The 18,590-nt window shown below is 43.8% G+C and overlaps 1 long non-coding RNA gene across 1 annotated transcript; it reads right to left on the reverse strand.

Moving 5' to 3' along the window:
- Positions 1-70: 70 nt before the first annotated feature.
- LOC149917312 (uncharacterized) lies at positions 71-17,576 on the reverse strand. Its single transcript, XR_016468463.1, has 4 exons — positions 16,827-17,576; positions 11,185-11,360; positions 6,347-6,504; positions 71-873 (listed from the first exon to the last, which is right to left on the reverse strand). It is a non-coding gene; the product is annotated as an uncharacterized LOC149917312 (long non-coding RNA).
- Positions 17,577-18,590: the final 1,014 nt, after the last annotated feature.

Below are 18,590 nucleotides of genomic sequence, written 5' to 3' on the forward strand. Positions count from 1 at the left end.
GTGCTTAGTGACAGGTTGCCGGTGTCCATCTGCAGCTTGTTTTTTGTTTTCATGCATGCTGCACATTTGTGTGACAAGACGTGGGCATGTTCAGCACGGAACAAACCTGCTTGTTTTTCACCTACAGCCTGCCCACAGGGGAGCCCCAGCCCAAAAGCATTTCTCCTCTCCTGCCCCAGGATGGGACAGCTGCAGAAGCCCCCCAAATCCTGGTGCTCTATAAGAGATGGGATTCAGTTTCACTACATTTATCATACCATCATGCATTAGAATGTAGAATAGCTTTACTGCTGTTATTGTAGAGCAGGATCCACGTTTTGGGGAAATTTGAGCATTAAACCCAACCAGGCTCTCCCAAGCTTGCAGTATCCCGTAACCAGGATCACACAACCAGTGTCTGCTCATCTCAGTAGAGATTTAGCAGACAAAGCACAGGATTAACACCTACTAAACCTCACTTGGCCCTTCCCATTGATTTATGTACCTTGCCAGCAGTCCTGAAGCTGGGCACGTACTAATTACCTCAGTCTGTTAAGTAAGCATCCTATTTTACTTCCTCCACTGAGTCCTTTCCTGGTCACTAGGAGAAAGTCTCACAATTCCTCATGTCCATCCTTGTGTGGCCTGGCCAGTCTCACCTGCTCAAGCTTCAGGCTGCCACAAGAGGATGCGACCAGAGTTACTTTTCCAGCAGATTTTGGAGTTATCATCACCTTCAAAGTGAATTCCAGAGCTCGCACCATGCAGAGACTTCACAGTTACTTGCGAAAAACCCTGCCTAAAAGTCCTTCAGTTGGTGCCAAGTGCCACACAAGACGAGCGCTGCAGTCAGATGGCAACGTAGGAGATCCAGAAGTTGTGCCAAGGCTCTGTCTGGGGGGAAAGAAAGGAAAAAAAAAGGGGAGGGGAATAGTCACCCACGCTGAACAGCCTTCCTTTGCATGCTCCTTGGCAAAGCTCCTTATGTGCCCTGAAACAGCCCTGCACCACCTGAGCATGCTGAAAATGGGAACAGAGGAGCCCAGCAGGCAGCAGCTTTGCCAGCTGTTGGTCTTGGGAGAACTTCTACAGCATGCACTTGTTGTAAACACAGCCCTGAGCTGCCGGAGCTCAGGGAGCACTGGGACACAGCTCTCAGATGCAGGGTTTGGGTGGTGCTGTGTGGAGTCAGGATCAGACTCAGAGGTTAGCTTGTGAGTCCCTTCCAGCATATTCCCTGGTTCTGTGATTCCATAAAAAGCAGCTTCACAAACACACATGCATAAAAGCCCAAATTTCTCTATCCTTGTCATTCACCCAGAGCTTTCCTCTAAAACCAGTGATTCAATTTGTGCAGCATTTGATTTGCAGTGTTTGAACACCGGGCAGAGCCAAATACTGCAGGTTTGGGACCAAAACAAGGGCACAAAGGTGTCTGTGCCCCTTGTCTCTGCCATTCCCCGTGTGCTGCTTCTTGTGCCCAGAGCTCCTTCCAGCCACGGGGCACAGCTACTGCTCCCTCTGCAGGATATATCCTTATATATTATCCTTACATATCCTTATACATTGATATATACTCATATCTCTCTTGTTCACGCTTTGGGTTCATCAGAGGATTTTCTTTTGTGGGGTTGTGTCCATTTTCTATCTCATTAATGAAGAAGGAGGTATGTCGGATGTTTTTACTTGTTGTATCCCTGTTTTGTTCTGTAGTGTTTTTGCTCACTCTTGTTGACCTCAGCCTGAGTCTCAAGACATCACTGAGTTTCCCAGTTATCCCACTTTTTGTAGTAATAAATCCCATTTTTTGGAGTGAAAGCTCAGAGTAATAAAGGATGTAAAAATAAAAGTGAATGTTGAACACCTTCAGCAGGGAAAAGCTCTTGAGAACCAAGTCCTAAAGAGTGGGACATTAGCAAGAAGAAAGAAGGCGATTAGAATGGACTATAACGTCTTCTGGTTTTCTGACCTCTTGCTGGTTAGTGACTTATGCCTCAGCTTTTTTAAATGCCTGGGCTTGGTTGCACACATTGGTTTGGTGATGCTGCATTTGGTACAAACAGGCAGGACTCCTCGCTTCAGTACTAATTGAGAAGTAACAGCCATCACTCATACAGCTCCCCTCCTATTTTTGACATGAAGAGTACAAAGCACCTTGAGATTTTAGAAGTGGCACTCAGGAGGCTGAGGAGCCTCAGTTCACGGCCTTGCTCTGACAACAGAAATCTTGAATTGATTCTGAAAGGTTTTTTCACGTTAATATGAGAGACTGAACCCTGAGTTAAGAGTTTCAAATCTGAACTTATATTTGCAAATAGGATGAGCCGAGACTTGCTGCAGGCATCAGGTTCCCATTCCTGTACACACAGATGGTTTCCTGCTGAGTTCATTGTGAATACAGACTTTTAAAAGGCTTTCAATACTATAAGTATGGCTTTCATCACAAAATTCCATGTTTTAATGTAATTATCTAGAAAAAGTAGAACTTTAGCACCCCAAAAATACTCTTGCAAAGTCTGTTGTCCTGTTCATGGGAGAGATCTGTGCCTTGGCCTGATAGGAACCAGGCTTGGCTATCAGTTTTTATTCCTAAGAAATAAAGAAGGACAAGTTGTGCTTTGCAAGTCCATGCATGGTGATGGCAGAGGTTGTGTTAGCACTCTGAATCATGGTGCTGAGGCTCCTGGGGCACCTCATTAGATTGCACACAAAATAACCCCAGTGATTTTAACTTGTGGTGAATTGTAGGACTGCCCAGGCTCTGCCAACGTGGTGCACTGTGCCAGCCAGCCTGCTCATGGGACAGAACACATGTCCACCTCTTGCCAAAACAGTTATTCTTCACTCCTGCGTACGAAAATAGGGAAGTGAACACCAGATCACAAAAACCATCTTGTTCATAGAGCAGCTTTTGGCAGAAGCTGCATTTTGGCATGTTAAAGCTACACTTCCCCCACTAGAATATCCAGCAGTTTGATTACCGCTGCAGTTATCTTCATTATTTGAAAAACCTGGCCAAACTGAAAAGATGTGAGCAGGCCTCCTGGTTAACATCCGTGCGATGGCTTGGAAAAAAGATGAATCCTCTCGCTGCTTTCACCCCATCTGCCCAAGTTGCCTGGATGCTCTTCCAGTTGCCCCATGCCCATTCCCTTATTCCTCAGTTAGTGCCCCCTCCCAACAGCACACTACATGGCCTTGGAAAAACCCGGGGCTCATCTTCATCAGAAGCAAGGTGCCTGTAAATGGAGCCCAAGGAGGGAAAATGGTTTCTTTGTCAATTCTGTCCTGGGAACTGCCATCCTCTTTCTGTTTTCCTAACGCACCTTGTTAAATACCTGCAGGAAATTGCCTGTTTCCCTGGGGTCTGGTTCTCCACTGCTTTACATGAATGCAGAATGAGGATAAAAAGTTATTTGTCTAGCCTGGCTGTGTGTTCCACCTGCCTGCTGAAGTACTAGTGACTGCAGGAGGTGTGGGGCAACAGACTCAAGGTCCAGCTCTCGTTTTATGTAAACTTGAATCAATGGGAGGCAGAAACCTCTTGAAAAGGTGATCTTGGCTGAAACCCAGAGCAAAAACCTTCTGAAATGCAAATTCAGACTCATTGCTGATCTCTAGCATTACTTCCGTGGAATGATGAAACTATCTGTTTTATACATAGCAATCCTCTTGTGCCTTCAGAAATGGCACAGCCCTTCTCCTTCTGCACAAACCAATGGCTGGCATAATTAAAAGCAAGCCAGACTCATCTAATTTGACACTCAAGCAGTTCAGATGTAAAATACTCTCTTGAAAAAGTGCACTTTGCTGTTAAAAAAGCAGCACATATGTTTATGTATGGATAATGAGCCTTGTTGGCAAGGACAATTAAGTCTCCTGTAAGGCATCTGTGGTCATTCTCCGCCTGCATTTCAGAGGAAGGCTGGCTGCAAGTTATTCTCATCCCTGAGGTAATTGCAGTGTATCTTGTGTTTGGATCTCCTGGCTTCTGCTGTAATCCCAAAGATTATTCCTTGCTGTTTTCCTGATGCATCTTCGTATCTCAGAGGAGGACAGCAATCTGAAGAATTGGGGATTATTTTCTCTTCCTCCTCCCTTTACATCGCATTTCAGACTTGGACTTATTCTAGTTAATAAAATAAGCACGGGCTAAAATGCTGGCTTGCCAAGTATGATGAAAATAGATCCACCAGCAGCTCCTTTGACCCATCTTTCTCCATCTTTGTCTTGATTTGGCTCTGCTGCTGGCGTCATAGCTCATGTGGGAGCTTTTCTCCATGCCAAATGGGACTGACCAGGACCGAACCTAGTCAGGAACAAGGCAGGAGATCCCGAGTGGATTGGGTGACATCACCCATCTCTGCTGCCAAGGGATGACCACATTGCTGGGTGCTTACAAGATTTTTCAGCCCACTAGGTGGGAAGCTTTTGCCTACCTCTCAAAAGGTACTGTACTTGTAATGTACTGCACTTGTAATCCCCAGTTCTCAAGATACACCCATGCCCAACCTAATCATTTAAAGAATGCTATCAAGAGAAAGTGACAGACAGAGCTCTGAGCAGGCCTGCTCTCTTTCTTTTTAATACTAAAAACATACAAATACACTTTTGGGACAATAATACTCCAGTGTGGTCCTGAGGAATCCCCTTATGAGAGTGTTTGCCAACTCACAGCTATTTTGTAGTAATACTTTTGGTGTTAAATGCTTTTTTTAAACAAGTATGCTTGAGAGCAATTATTTAGCTCTCCACTTGCACCCATCTCCACTCCTTTTCTCCTGGAGATATTTTTGGCATTCCTACAATCACATTATCAGCAGAGGAATAATAGTGGTGAACAGCAGCCTGTGTTATAAGAGGATGAACTCTGCAGTGCTGCACAAGGAGCATCCATCCACACGATCATGTGGAGCAGTGTCTGGGTCCACCACCACCACAGCATGCAGTGTCCCCTTTTGTTTTTTTTTAGAACTCTATTAATCCACACTGTGAATGCTGAAGCTGCCCTAAGCTCAGCTGAAAGCAGAAGGCAGCACTAAAATATCATTTAAAACGATAGAAAGTTCTGGGTCAAGTTGGCTATTGTAGATAAAGCTGCCACCATCTACCCTTAGCGACTGGGACTGAGCGCCAAGTGTTTTCATTACCCACCGAGTAAGAAGTACTTTATAATTCACAGTAACACCTGACATGCAATAATATCCAGCCTTATTAATATGAGGGATTTTTTTTTAAGTCCGTTGGCAGTAAAAACACCCCTTCCATAAAACGCTGGCATCCACACATGCCCTGCAGCTTCTCACAGCACCTTTAAAGTACTAAAGACATTCATTACCTCATACACTCAAAAAACAACCAGAGCAGGATTATATGTCTCCCCCCACCTCTCCCTAAACGTTAGGGAAGTTGGAAGGTGCCAAACACCCAAAACCCACAGCCTTAACCAACAGAGAGCAGGACACGAGGCCAGCACCCTGCTGTGCCTGCTGATGCACCCATGCTTTGTGCCCCCTGGCATGCAGGTAGGGCTGAGCACTCTCATGTGGGGCACAGGAGTGTTGCTTTCCATGCTTCTCTCTCCATCTAGCCACAGCTGCATTTTAGTTTTATTCTCATGCTGGAAAGCACTGTCTCTACCTTGGGGCAGCTTTCCCAGACAAAGGTGGGACCTCCTGTGCTGCCAGGACAGGGACAGGAGCTCCCCAAGTCCCCTCCTTCCCCAGGCAGTTCCAGCCACGATGTCAAAGTGTTGGCTCAGGTTCTGTCGCTGAGTGGTGACAGGAGGCCCTGATCCTCACTCCTGTTGGCTCACGTGGTCCTTCTCCCTCCCTGTCCAACCATCACCACCTGGGAACTCAGTGCCCAGAACCTGAAGACCTCCAACCCAGTGAGGGTCTGCAGATGTTTCCTTCACACCAGCAAGCACCGTTGCCAGAAATGCTGCTCTGTAGGGCAATGGGCACACGTGAGCCCCTGCAAGGTGAAAGCCAGAGGCAGCCACAGTGGACAGCTGGGACAGAGGCAGCACCTCGCCTTGCTGATCTTCCCCCAGCCGCAACACAAACAGCTCCTCGTGGCACACACGCACCGTGAGCGTGTTGCAAGAGGCGGGCGGTGTTGCGTTACAAATGCTAGGATAGAGAACAGCTCAGCGAGACACCAATTTTCTGTCTTACAAAGACGCTTTTTACTGTTTGCTTCCCCCTCCCCGTCTGATTCAGTACGGCACGGTATTGTGGAAGCAAAGGGAAAAATGTTGCCGCTCTGGGTTAGGCAAGCAGAAAGGAGATCTGAGTCCAAATAGAGCAAAAGAGGGGCTTGGCTCATGCTCTCCAGCATACCAGACAGCACCACCGTCACCAACCTGTCTGAGGAGTTTTTCTTGTTGCAGAGGGCTTCCATCAGGAGGTCAGGCAGGGCTGTTGTAGGAGACTGCTGTGTTTTGCACCACCAGCTGCCTGTTGTGTGCAGCGCCGGGCTGCTGCTGCTGCTCAGGAAATACAAGCAGGAACGGCTGCAGCACTGGTTTATTAAAGAAATTAACCGCTTATCATTAGGGCTACTCCAATAAAGGCACTCTTAAAAAAACGTAATTAGGGATAACCCGTCTTCCTATAAACTCTGCAACTTTTTGACACGCAACCATTTCGCGGTGCCGTACTTCGATGCCCGCACAGCCACGCTCGCCAATTAATCGCCGCTCTCCCTCGGTATTTGAGCTGCAGCTCCGAGGTCCGCTCCTCCCCGTGTCTGCGCTCCCGTACCGCACGCTCTGCGGGCTGCAGGACGGCAGCGAAGCGCCGGCAGATGTCAGCATTGCCATGCGGCAGCCGCCCGCCGCCCAGGGAAACTCCCGGAGGAGGAGGGAGCAGCGCAGCGTCGTTCGCAGAGGCAAAATATTCAGCTAATAGGCATTTATTTTCTGCATTCGGCGCGTTTCTGGGCGGTTTTAAAGCATTCGTGGTGCCTAATGCCTTAAGATCTATAAAAGTGACAGCGCCAAGTCGTTTTCCATCAGTTTAACGCTCCTGCACATCTTTTAAGGCTCCCTTGTCACCCCGTCCGAGGCTGAGAAAGAGCCCCGAAGCAGTGAGCACTGTGCCTGCCTTTGCATTCCTGCAACACAGCGGATAAAACACCTCCGTGCCCCACACACGGATGCTCTCCTCTCCTGCCCGGTGCACGTATATGCTCTGCTTTGCATTAGGGTGGCAGCATTGGCTGCGCAATGGGGATGTGCAGCAGCTCTGGCTGTGCTCGCAGTGTGCATCCTAGGCTGCCTTGCCTAGGTGCCAAGCTACAGGCACGGAGCGGGCAGGGGAGCACAGGGCTGGCAGTGTGTGGGGTACAAAGCGGTCCCAGGACCATCAGAGCTCCTTCAAAGGTGATGTAGTGCCATATATTGCTCTCAAATCCTGGGACCAGTGTTCACCATTGAGATGAAGCAAGTTCAGGACACTGCAAGCAAATGCAAAGTCTGTGTTGCCTTTACTGTAGGTAGGCAAAGCTAAAACCCGAGGTACCAGAGCAAACAGCGCAGGGCAGCAGCTCCCATTCCTTGTTTACACTCACTTTCTGCTTCAGTCCACTTGCAAAATGACAAAAGATATATTTTTGCAAATCATTTTTCAGCCTGCACATGTGTTTAATTAGTCTCCAGTCTGCATACAGAACTGCAAGGAGAAAGATAATTATGCGGGGCTTCATGCTGTTTTGAGTTCTTGCACTTTGCAATTTCTTTTCCAGTGTTCAATTAAAAGTTAAGCACTCTTTGAGACTATCCGAGCAGAATGCTATTGATTCTTTGTTCTGGAGCAGGAGCCCTTACAGCTGGTCAATTTGTGAGCTTGCCTCTTGGGATAGGAACCAAGTAGCATGACATCCCTGTGGAAACACTACAGTAAATGCAAGGTGTCAGCGACAAGAGAGCTTCCTACTAAGGCCCAAATGCCTGATAATATAAAGGTCCTCTTTTATTTTTAGGCATTGAAACCAATTTTCTCACTACATGAAGAGGCAGTGCTGTGGATGGAGTTTTGAAGTCTTCCCATGCCTGAGAGCTGAGATGGGGAAAAGGGATTTTTAGGTCTGACTGCACTGGGTGACACAAGCATGAGACTCAATGGGCTATTCAGAAAAAGCACTTTGAGACCCTCTACCAGAAACAACAACCCTAGAAGTTATATTGATGGGGCACAAGCAAAATGGCACTTTGTGTGGCCTGGGGTGGTTGAGAAAAGGGAAGAAAACATCTCTTGGCTGGTGTGGGGTGGTTCATCCAGTGGGGTCTTGGTGTGCCCCACAGTGGTTTGCTTTGTGGTCCTGTGGTGGATGAAATGCTGCAGGAAAGAGGGAACACAGTGTGCCTTAATTCATGATATAGTTACCAGCCTTCGTGCTGCACATCTCTTCTCTGGATAATAAATAGTTGGAGCACAATATCTGTTAGAGATTTGCTGTTTCCCCTTCCACTGTGAGCAGTGCATGCCCTCAGTGCACGAGGCTTTATTGCCAAAAGAGACAAGCTGACATGACACCTGAGAAGTTGAGAAGGAAGGGAATTAGAAGTGTCTTTTGCTGTGTTTTGGGGGTGTTTTGTTTTGTTTTTGCTACTGCATTCCCTCAATAATGCCTGGTCACTGGAAATTTGCACCACTTTGTCAGGAGGATAAAAGCTTCCATGGAGACATAGTCCAAAGGCCATTCACGCCCATGGGATCTTTCCCCTTACTCTAACACATCTCAGACTTTCCCTCTGATGAAGGAACAGCCAATATGCTATCAGAGGAACAGACATAGTTGGAATATACTTGCAAATACCCTGTGCAGAACTGAAGATCTTTATGTGATAAAGACTAAGGAGTAGAGAGGATAGTTCAGTCTATAAGATTATAGATACAGCTATTAGAGTCCCTTATTTTCATGGAGATAATTACAGAAAATGAAGGAAACACTTAAGGGCAAAACCAACAATCCTCACATGGGATTTTAGCATCGATAATATCATGCAGCTTAATGGCAATCGAGTCACATGGTCCCTTTTGTAAGCCTTCAGGTGTGCAGACCTGCTGTTCCTATATCACTTTTTCACGCCTGATGCGCAGGACATGGGCTGTTCTTCATTACAGCCTGGGCACAAGCGTCAGTGCAGAAAGCAGCAGAGCCTGCTGCAGGTTCTGCCTAGCCTTTCTGGCAAGGCTGCTGCCTCTGCAGGGGTCATGGGCAGGAAATGGCTGTGAGCAGCTTCAAATATCATTTCAGCTCTGCAATGGTGTAGCTCATCCACTGCTAATTAGCTGTGACTGGTGGAAGCGTACAGCAGATGAAGTACAGTGGAAGAAGCGTAACTGAATGCATGTCTAGAAGGAAGGCTGTTATAAAAATGCTATAGTAAAAGATCTTATTTTAATTAACAGATTTATGGTGTATTGGGTGCACAATTAATTGATGCGGTGTGGTTAATGGTGGTGAACAAAGCTGTAGCCTAACAACCTGTGGCTCTATAAAACCACTTGCAACGCCGTATCATCATGCTCAATAGATCCAAGGTGGACTAAGCTGTGCAGGAACATGTGCAGGAACAAATCTTTGGGCTTGGAGACTTTGCTTGGACTTCACGGAGTCCACCTGCAAGATCTACACCCAGATTTGCCTTCTAGTTCTCAGTGCCAGTTCAGGTTGGACTTTCTAGAACAAAGCTTCTGGCCTGTGGGCGCTGGTCCTGCTGTCATACCCAGGCACAGGACCTGTTTCACTGATGCCTTCTTGGTATTTAGAATCACTGCTACTTGTTAATATTAATTAACACTCACGGTGAGGTTAATCAAATGCAAATTAAGACACTGTATTGTGTGATAATGAAACAGGCAAAGTGCCTTTGTGGGGCTTAACGGTCATAATATTTTTCATGTATGTTAGATAGCTTAGTGTGCAAAATGTAGAGCTTATTCCTGTATTCCTCCTGCTCTAAAACCTGCTGTTAGTCAGACACAGTTGGTGAGGAAGGATAAGATTTCTGAACTGGACTAACTGAAGAAGCTGGAAAAGATTAGTCAGATTTTGGTCATAACCAACTGTCTCCAGGATCTAGGGAATATTTCAGCTCTTTCTTTCACAGAAAGCCAGGGAGCCCTTGGTGTATTACACAGATGTAAGAAATAGTACTCTGCACCGCCTTGATACATTTATTAAACAGAGACTCATGTGCAAATCAGGAGAAAACAGACTTAGCCATGTGTTTATGAAGTATAGCAAATCTAATTTTAAAAAAAAAAACAAAAAAAAAAACTTGTGAGGGGAAGAAAACGTTGCTGACATTGTTTGCCCTCTTTAGCATCAGATTTGCCAGGCAACATAACAGTTGCTATTTGCTTATTGCCTTTGTTATAAATTTTGTGCAAATCAATTTGCCTGCTGGCTGTTAAGAAAATAACAAGTAGCTTCCAGAAAGCCAGGAATGACACTTGTAATGAGAGCTTGTGAGCAACAGAATGGATGGGCTCATTTTGCTAGATCCAGTCCAGGTCCATCTTAAGTTGATAAGGAAACTTCAACTGATTTTACGGAGGGTTGGGTCCATGTGTTTGTTTTTTGATGTCTGTGTGGTGTACACAAAGATTTTTAAATCATTAACGCTGGTAGTCCACATGTCTCATGTCAGATGCTTGTTAGACACAGTCTTGGGCTGGAAAGATGGACCAGGAAGGTGATTATTCCTGTCAGAACTATTCATTGGGGAATCTTTCACTTGTAAAGGTGATCAATGTCTTTGACGTGAGACCTGACCACATGCCAGTCTAAGTAATTGCTGGCTCACCACAAAATCACCAGGTGTGGGCCAGGGGGATGAAGGCTGGTGCTCTGCTATGCTGAATGGAGAGCAGAGGAAAGGCTGTTGTGTTTTACAAGTGATCCAGCTGAAGGAACATCAATGCTCTGGCACCTTGTGCAAGACAGACATACATTGCATTGTAGTGTATACGTGTGCTCATCATCCAGATGCTCCCATTTGGAGCAGGGAATGGGGGCCAGTGAAAAGAGAAGGGGTCCTGGTGGCACCCAGCTCTTACAGCAGTGCTGTCCTGCTCATCAAGTGATGCAACAAATTATACAAATAGCCTGATTTCTTGTTTGCATGAAGATCTAACCTCTGCAGCTGAACAAAACCAAAAAAAGCAGTGTGTTTACAGAGGACATCCTTACCTTGGATATGCTGGGTGCCCAGTAATGTTTTGAAGACTTGAATCAGGAAGGGTTGGAGGCAGCGACGTTCTCCTGCTTGCTTTCCCATAAGCCCACTGGGTGCAGACCAGCTTCAGCACATTGTTTCATTTTCTGTCCTGTATGTTTTCTGAGGGCAGCTGCATGTTGCCTCTCACCTATGGGCAAGACAGCAAACAAATCACTTTTTCCAGTAACATACCATAATGGAAAGTAATGTTATGGCTTTCTGGAACTAGACACAACATTCTTGGAAGGAAATGCAGCTAATTCTGTTCAGGAAATGATTTTCTTTCACGGTGTTTAAAATACCATCAATATACAAGACGTATATATTGTGATTTATTTATTTTTACTAATTACAACAAAATGTCAAATGATGAATACTGAATTATTCAACCCTTCTCATGTGACTGTTTCCATATGCTACATTTCAATTAAGAATTTGTGCCGTCTCCAGGGCAGTTTTAATGCTGATAATCTCTTAAAAGTTTATTCAGAATTTCCTTACGCTTAGTACTTTTCATTGCACAGGCATCTTTTAATTAAATACCAATTTGGTTATGTGCTTCTGTAAGGTCACCTCAAAAGATACACTGTACAGAACTAGATTTTTACTAAAAGGTAATGATGATTCCACAGAAACAAAATAGAGGTTTCTATTCTCTTGTGCTAAAGCCTAGAGGGAGGTAAGCTGGTCAGTGACTCTGACTGCTGTGCCCCCAACTGTGCTGCCAAGAAGTGAAGAGCAAAGGAGCCATTCCTAACACTTGCTACTTGAGCCTTACTTTCCCCACTGCCATCTTATTCTAAATTTCACTTGTTCCTAAATTTGTGTTCCTTCAGCTGCTGGGTTAATTTTGGTAACAGAAATAAAAACAACAAAATAATAGCAACTTAACAACCAGTCTTTTTCTCCCATTTTGCAGATAAGAGCTCCTGGAGTATCACTTTGTGGTGGCCTATAGCATCCTTTCCTCCTGGCAGCCCCTCCTTTTGGGGACAGTTTGAGAAAAGCTTCTGAGATCACCTAGCACAGCTCTTATGTTCTTATGTTGTGTGGGAAGGACACAGGAGGACCTGGTGGTGGCCTGGATCCCCATGTAAGATGCATCCAGCATGATCTGTCCATGTCGTTGCACTGGGTTTGCTGGGCAAAAGGCCCCAACTGGTGCAAATGGGACAGTGCTGCTGGGCATCTGCTATGACTGAAGGGTGTGGAAGCGCCCAGAGCCAGGCCTGAGCAAGGACTGCTTCTCATGCTTGCAGGGGACTAAGAAGAAGGGATTCCCAAAGCATTGCTAAGGGCAGAGCCTCCTGTTTTGCCTTCAGTTATGATGACGAGTGCACTCGGCTGGATGGATTAATCTGAAAGTGTTAAGCAGAGGGATTCTACTTAACACTAGGTATGACAGAGAGGAGATCCCCCACACCTCCTGTACTCACACTCTTAAGCTAAATATATTTTGGCTGAAAAGCCAGATGCGTATTTCTGCAACAACTTCAGCCCACTCAGAACCCAACTCGGTGTGTAAAGACATTTTCATCCACAAGTTGTATTGCTTAAAGCCAACAACGTTCTTCAGCAAGAGTGGGAATTACAACCGCAGTCAGAAACGATCTGCGGGCCCTAGCTTGTGAAAACTGCAATATTTCTTCTGCTATTAAAAAGAAAAAAAGGGTCAGAAAAGTGCTGTTACAGTGAGGTATTTCTTCAATTTATTAGTATTATTATTTCATCTGAAGAAAAATCTTGCAGTCCCCAGAAGGACAGATAATATTAACTTCTACTAGAACGAACTACTGTTCAAAGTAAGGCTACATTTCTCCGTATTCCTGACCAGTGGTAAGAAATCAGTAGCCCTCAAAGCAGCCTTACAAACGTGTGTTTTAGTACAGTAACCAACACAGAGCAGAGAGCTGTCTCATCTGGTCAACAAGCAGGCATTGAAGAGAGTTGTATGTGAAATGATGTCCTTCTTGAGGCCTTAGGAACCTCATCCCAGAGTTCAGGGATTGCACAGTAGAAGAGTGAGGGCTCGTATACAATAAGCTTTTTCTGGGTACTGCAATTGCTCTTTTCAGAAAGAGGATGAAGTTTGCATAATCATTTTTAAGGTCTCATCAGTGAAATTATAGAGGATTTTCCTTAGTCTCTGGCGTCTCTCCTCAGACAACTTTGAGGATTTGGCTCTAATTGCTGGGAATGTATCCGAAGTACAGGAGGAACATGAATTACAGTAAGCAGAGTTTATGTTAAGCTTCTAGTATATGTGCTAGCATGCTTTAAACCAGTTTAGGTGTCTCCAAATGCAATGCCTGGTGCCCAAGATCCAGCTATTGTTTAAGAGAAGCTGAATTACCAACGCTTACTCATATCAAAATGAGCAAATGGCTTAGTAGCAAGAGTTATGGCTGTGCTAAAAACAAAAGCCAAGAACTTAAACATAGCATTTCCAGACTGCAATTCTGTGACACTTCAATATTTAAACAAAATATTACAAAAACCTCAAAGCAAAGATTTGACATTTAAGTATAGGGCGTCAATATTGTACTGTAGCTTTCATCAAAGATATGTGAAAATGAAAACCAAAAAAATGATGCAGACTTCATCTACATCACAAGTTGTAATGTACTGGATATAAAAGACTTTCAAAAAAAAAAAAAGGAACAGCATTTTGGATAATTACATAATAATTTACATAATTATTGCCCGAAGTCCTCTATCTGATAATAAAGGAAGCAAAAAAGTGGACACAAAGACTGCACAGTCTCCTTTATAACAACATATAGTAACTTGTATACACCAACGCTGCTTTCAGCTAAGACAGATTGGAGTTTGGTGATTTGACTTCTAATTATTTATATCTTCAAATCCCACATGTGAGAAAATTGCCTTGCACTAGGAACAAACAAAACAGCACTGGGAAAATTAAAATTCCCTGCTCATCTCCATCAATCGATACAACTGGCTTTAAGCAGTTAGCAGAGGCTTGGCTGAATACTCTGGTAACAAATGTTGCTTTTGGCTACCACTCAGAGACTGGTCCTTGCCTATTGGGCATCAAATTCAGTGAGCTTTGAACTTGGTGACCAATTATGATAACTTCGTGGCTGTTCTCCTGGAACAGCAATACACACTGTCATGCAGGTGGATCTCTGAAAAGATAACGCGCTGAAGAAACACCCAAGGATTGCAAAGCTGCTAACAACACAAACTGAAATGGTCAGAAGTCAGAGTGGGGAAAACCCAAACAAAAAGGATGCAATGAGTCCAAGTAGGGAAAGCATCAAAGAGAAAGCAAGCAGGTGTTTTGGCACAAAAAGGGTGAAAGGAAGTGAAGTATTCTGTGCTGAGCTGATTAGGATACAGCTGACAGGAGAGGACTGGGGCAGAAAGAAATTTTAAGTGATTTTTTTTGAAGCACCCAATAGTGTTGAATAATTTATATATTTTCTCTAGATACATTCTTTTCAGTCCGTGTTGAAGCTGATTGACAGAAAGCTTGGCCATGTTGGGTTTTCATGTGCGCATTTTTATCTTCTTCTTCTTCTTTTTTTTTTTTTTTTATTTAAACAAATCAAGCAGGTAAAGAAGGAAAACAGTCACAATGATTCTGGCATGTGCTAATCAGTACAAGACTCAGACTTCAGAAGGGAAGATTCATTGTCTGAGTAGTAAGCGCTACATTACTGGGAAGCACGTTATAACAAAGTAATCATTCCTGTTAGCTTTCTGTTAGTTGTCCTCTAGTTTGTGCATTTTCTAACAAAATATCTCAATTCTTGTCTCTGTTACTATGCACTGATTAGGGCAGCGCAGGTTTTTGTTTTCCATGTTTTTGTGTAAAGGAGGATGCTTTTCAAATTCAGGTAACTTGCAGCAGAAAGCAGCTAATCTGTGGCTAGCTAAAGAAACATTTAGCAATGCATAATATGGAAAGCCATGTTAACTAGACTTAGTTTCAAAGAGCAGAAGAAATTATGACACAGAAAGCCTCTAATTACCAGTAACAGATGATCATTAGTTTCCTTAAGCTGCATAAATAACTCTGTGCTCATAAAACTGGAGTTCTGAGAGAACACGGGTCACTTACACTTCTAAAATCAAAAATGACTTTGTCAACTCTCTTCTCTCTTTAAGTACAATTTATTCCTGTCTGTGCTACAGAAATACTCCCAATTCAGTGCATGGGGAGTCAAAATGCACCATCTGTCCAATGTTCCTGAGAAATTTCAAGGGAACAACGGCAGAAGATATGGAGGCTGTCGTTCTTGGAAACAGCAGCATCAGCATGGATAGATTAACTTCTATTATACATTACAGTGTGTAGGCTAGACTGTATACATTATACTCCTGTCTGCAGTAGAAAACTTGTACTTCACAGCACTGTGCCCTGTAAAATCTGTTCAGCCATCAACTGTACTTCTATATTACTTACTCAAGTAAGTCATTCTCAAATTTTTCCATAAGTGAATTCAAACCTATTCATACTTCTGCTTGCACTCATATTGTGGCTTTTAAGAGATTGCCTTGCACACTTTCATGTGAAAAAGCTGTGTGAAATTGAAACCAGACTAAACTTAAGTAATTCTTCAAATAATGGATTTTGGATCAGGTGATTGAATTGCAAGACTGGTATTGCAATGGTAGTTATGCTTTTAATAAAGTGCTTAGAAGAATGAGAATCGGCAGAACTGCTGATGCATTTAGAATCTGAAATTCTCATTTTTATGAAGTCAACTCAAAGCCCTCTTTCCAGAGACTTAGTATATTCTAGGTCTAATCTATAGAAAAGTCTGGAAACATAGTAGGAGATTAAACACTGAATATTCTTCAGCAGAGTAGAGACAAAATAGCACTGCATCAAATAACTCATGATTAACTCTGACTGCCAAATATCTTACAATTCAGTTTTGCTCTTCCTGGAATTAAGGGGGGGAAAAAAAATCAAAGGAAGAAAAAAACCCAAACAACTTCTTTTTCTTCTGGATTGGTTTTCAGATGGTTTAAATTATGAGGATCTTTTGAGCATCAGCACAAGGACTAGGAAAGAGGCAGGAATGCACAGCAGGAAGTAGAGAACAAAATTTATATTGATTTGTTTTGTCAGGGAATCATTTTTTGAAACTTCTACTGCATGTCTTAAATCACTCCTTTCTGTTACATTTAAAACCCAGCAAGCTTACAATGGCCCCCTAAGCTTTACTAATTTGACATTCAGAAATGTGAAGCCCTGTCACTACAGCTGTTTTACTGTATTTCATTCTCCAGTTGCACTACAGCTGACTATTCTTAAATTCTTAAGATGAAATTTGTTAAAGCATTTTTTGAGACTTGTGTCTGTACAAAGTAATTACTGTGATTTTTCTTTACCAAGCTCACTTTTGGCATACATCATTTCAGGAAAAGAAAGAAGCCCTGCTCCTCTGGTTTTGGAAAAGGAAACATACATCCATTGCACGGCACAAGCGTAGATACTTTTGAACGAAATTTAATTGCATAAAATATTACACACTTCAGAAACCTGTATGGTTACTCCTTTAGAAACTTTTATGGGACTTCTGTAACATAAATACATGCAAAATACAAGGATATAGAACTTTCCATTCTATTTTCCTACCAGCAAAACTCTGTGCACGTAAGGCCATCAGCCAAAGGAACTCCCCTTCTTGTAAGCCATTTCTGTGTCAGAATTAGTGTTTCAAGTATCCTTGATATGATTCTTAAGATAACTGCTAGCCAAATTCTGCGTGTTGCTCTGTTGTTGTACAAGCAGCTGCCAGATGGTAATACAGAGAAAATGCATTTAATGTCAGTTGCCGAACTGGAAACCAGATGGCATAGCAGAAGTCGGAACAAGACATTTGCCAGCTCGTTCTAGCTTCCAGCTGTGGTCCCATGCTGCACCATGGCCACGTGGACATTGGCCTTTTCACTGTCACCATGATGTCCATATCGTATTTCAGGCAAAACTGTGCGCTCATTCAGAAAGGTGAGTTGACAGCTTCCTTTTGTCCCTTCTCCGCAGAAGATGCACTGAAGACCATGAGGAATGTGTGTGCAAAAGTCAGCGGGCCAGCAAATTCTTTGTTGTCTGTTGTTAAGAAGCGTGGACACCTGGAGATCTTCTTGCAAGGGCCTGAAAGTCATTGAAAGCAGCTTGGATGGACGTTCTGGTTTTGTAACTCAACTTCTCAGAATTGTTGTTGGTTTGCTTGGTGGATTCAATAGGATATTGTATGGGAAGTGCTGAGTCACGTCCTGAGCCTCTGATTGATCACCTGAGGCGAGCAATGAGTCAGCCCTGGGAGCACAGGTGAAAGCAATTCACCTGTGCTGCAGGAAGGGGTGGAGCCTGGCTCCACCTCTCCTAGACCCATTTAAGAGCTGACTGCCTTTTCAGGCTTGGGAGAAGTAGTAACACTTTCTGTAGCATTCTGGGTTACCCACAAGCCATCTTTTCAAATAATAAAACTTTCCTGGCTGAGATACAGCTAAGGTGTGTGAGAAAAGTAAACAGTCTAATGAAATGCTCAAGCTACAGCAGGTGCTGCTTCCATGTCTTCCTCATGAGAAGTTATGGGATGGAGTAACAAACTGGTTATCGATGTTTGGGAGAAGATAATCCTTTGTATCTCAGACTGCTACAGGGCTATAAAGCAGGGTGAATCAAGTGACCAAATGCAGAACAACTACAAAGAACTCCATTGTTACTAAAAGCCTCCTAGAAGTTTCCATTATATTTGGAAATCAGTCGAATGTTATTTATTCTCACCATCAAAGATTCGCTCTTCGTTATTAGCTGTAATTTATATTGATTCCGTTCTTAATGGTTGGTTATGCCTATATCTCTTCTTTGCTCGTTCTTTCTTATCAAGCCTGTTCCCCATGTACTTTGATCACATTTAACCATTCCTGTAATAAAGAAGAGGACTGAGATCCTTTCATCCTTCCCATTAATTGTCCTTAATTAATGGGAATTAATAAAGAATTACTCTTGAGGTAATTCTCCAAGCCCTCTTAAAGCTTGCACCAGTTGTGTTCAATGGGGGATAGCATGCACTTTAGTGAGGTGGTCAAGACTAGGGAAAAACTCATAGGGACTGCAGAGGGAGATGACTCTGAAGTAGAGAAGGGAACTGCTCAGTGCTTTGTCCTGGGATGCTTCCTTCCCAAGTGATTCCTATGGAAAACGCAGGGTTATGCTCCTACATAAACACAGTGCAGAAGCACAATGTCTACAGGCAGCCCTGCTGCGGTGACAGAACTCCTATGAAGAACGAATTCGCCCCTGAGGAAACCGAAGCAGGTTTTTCTCCCGTTAAAGGAAAAAGGGCACTTCCCAGTCAGAAAGTTCCCAGCAAAAAGCCGCTAAGAGGCACCA

Source organism: Phasianus colchicus, chromosome 7 (assembly GCF_987193195.1).
Source record: "Phasianus colchicus chromosome 7, bPhaCol1.hap1.1, whole genome shotgun sequence".
NCBI classification, from domain to species: Eukaryota; Metazoa; Chordata; class Aves; order Galliformes; family Phasianidae; genus Phasianus; species Phasianus colchicus.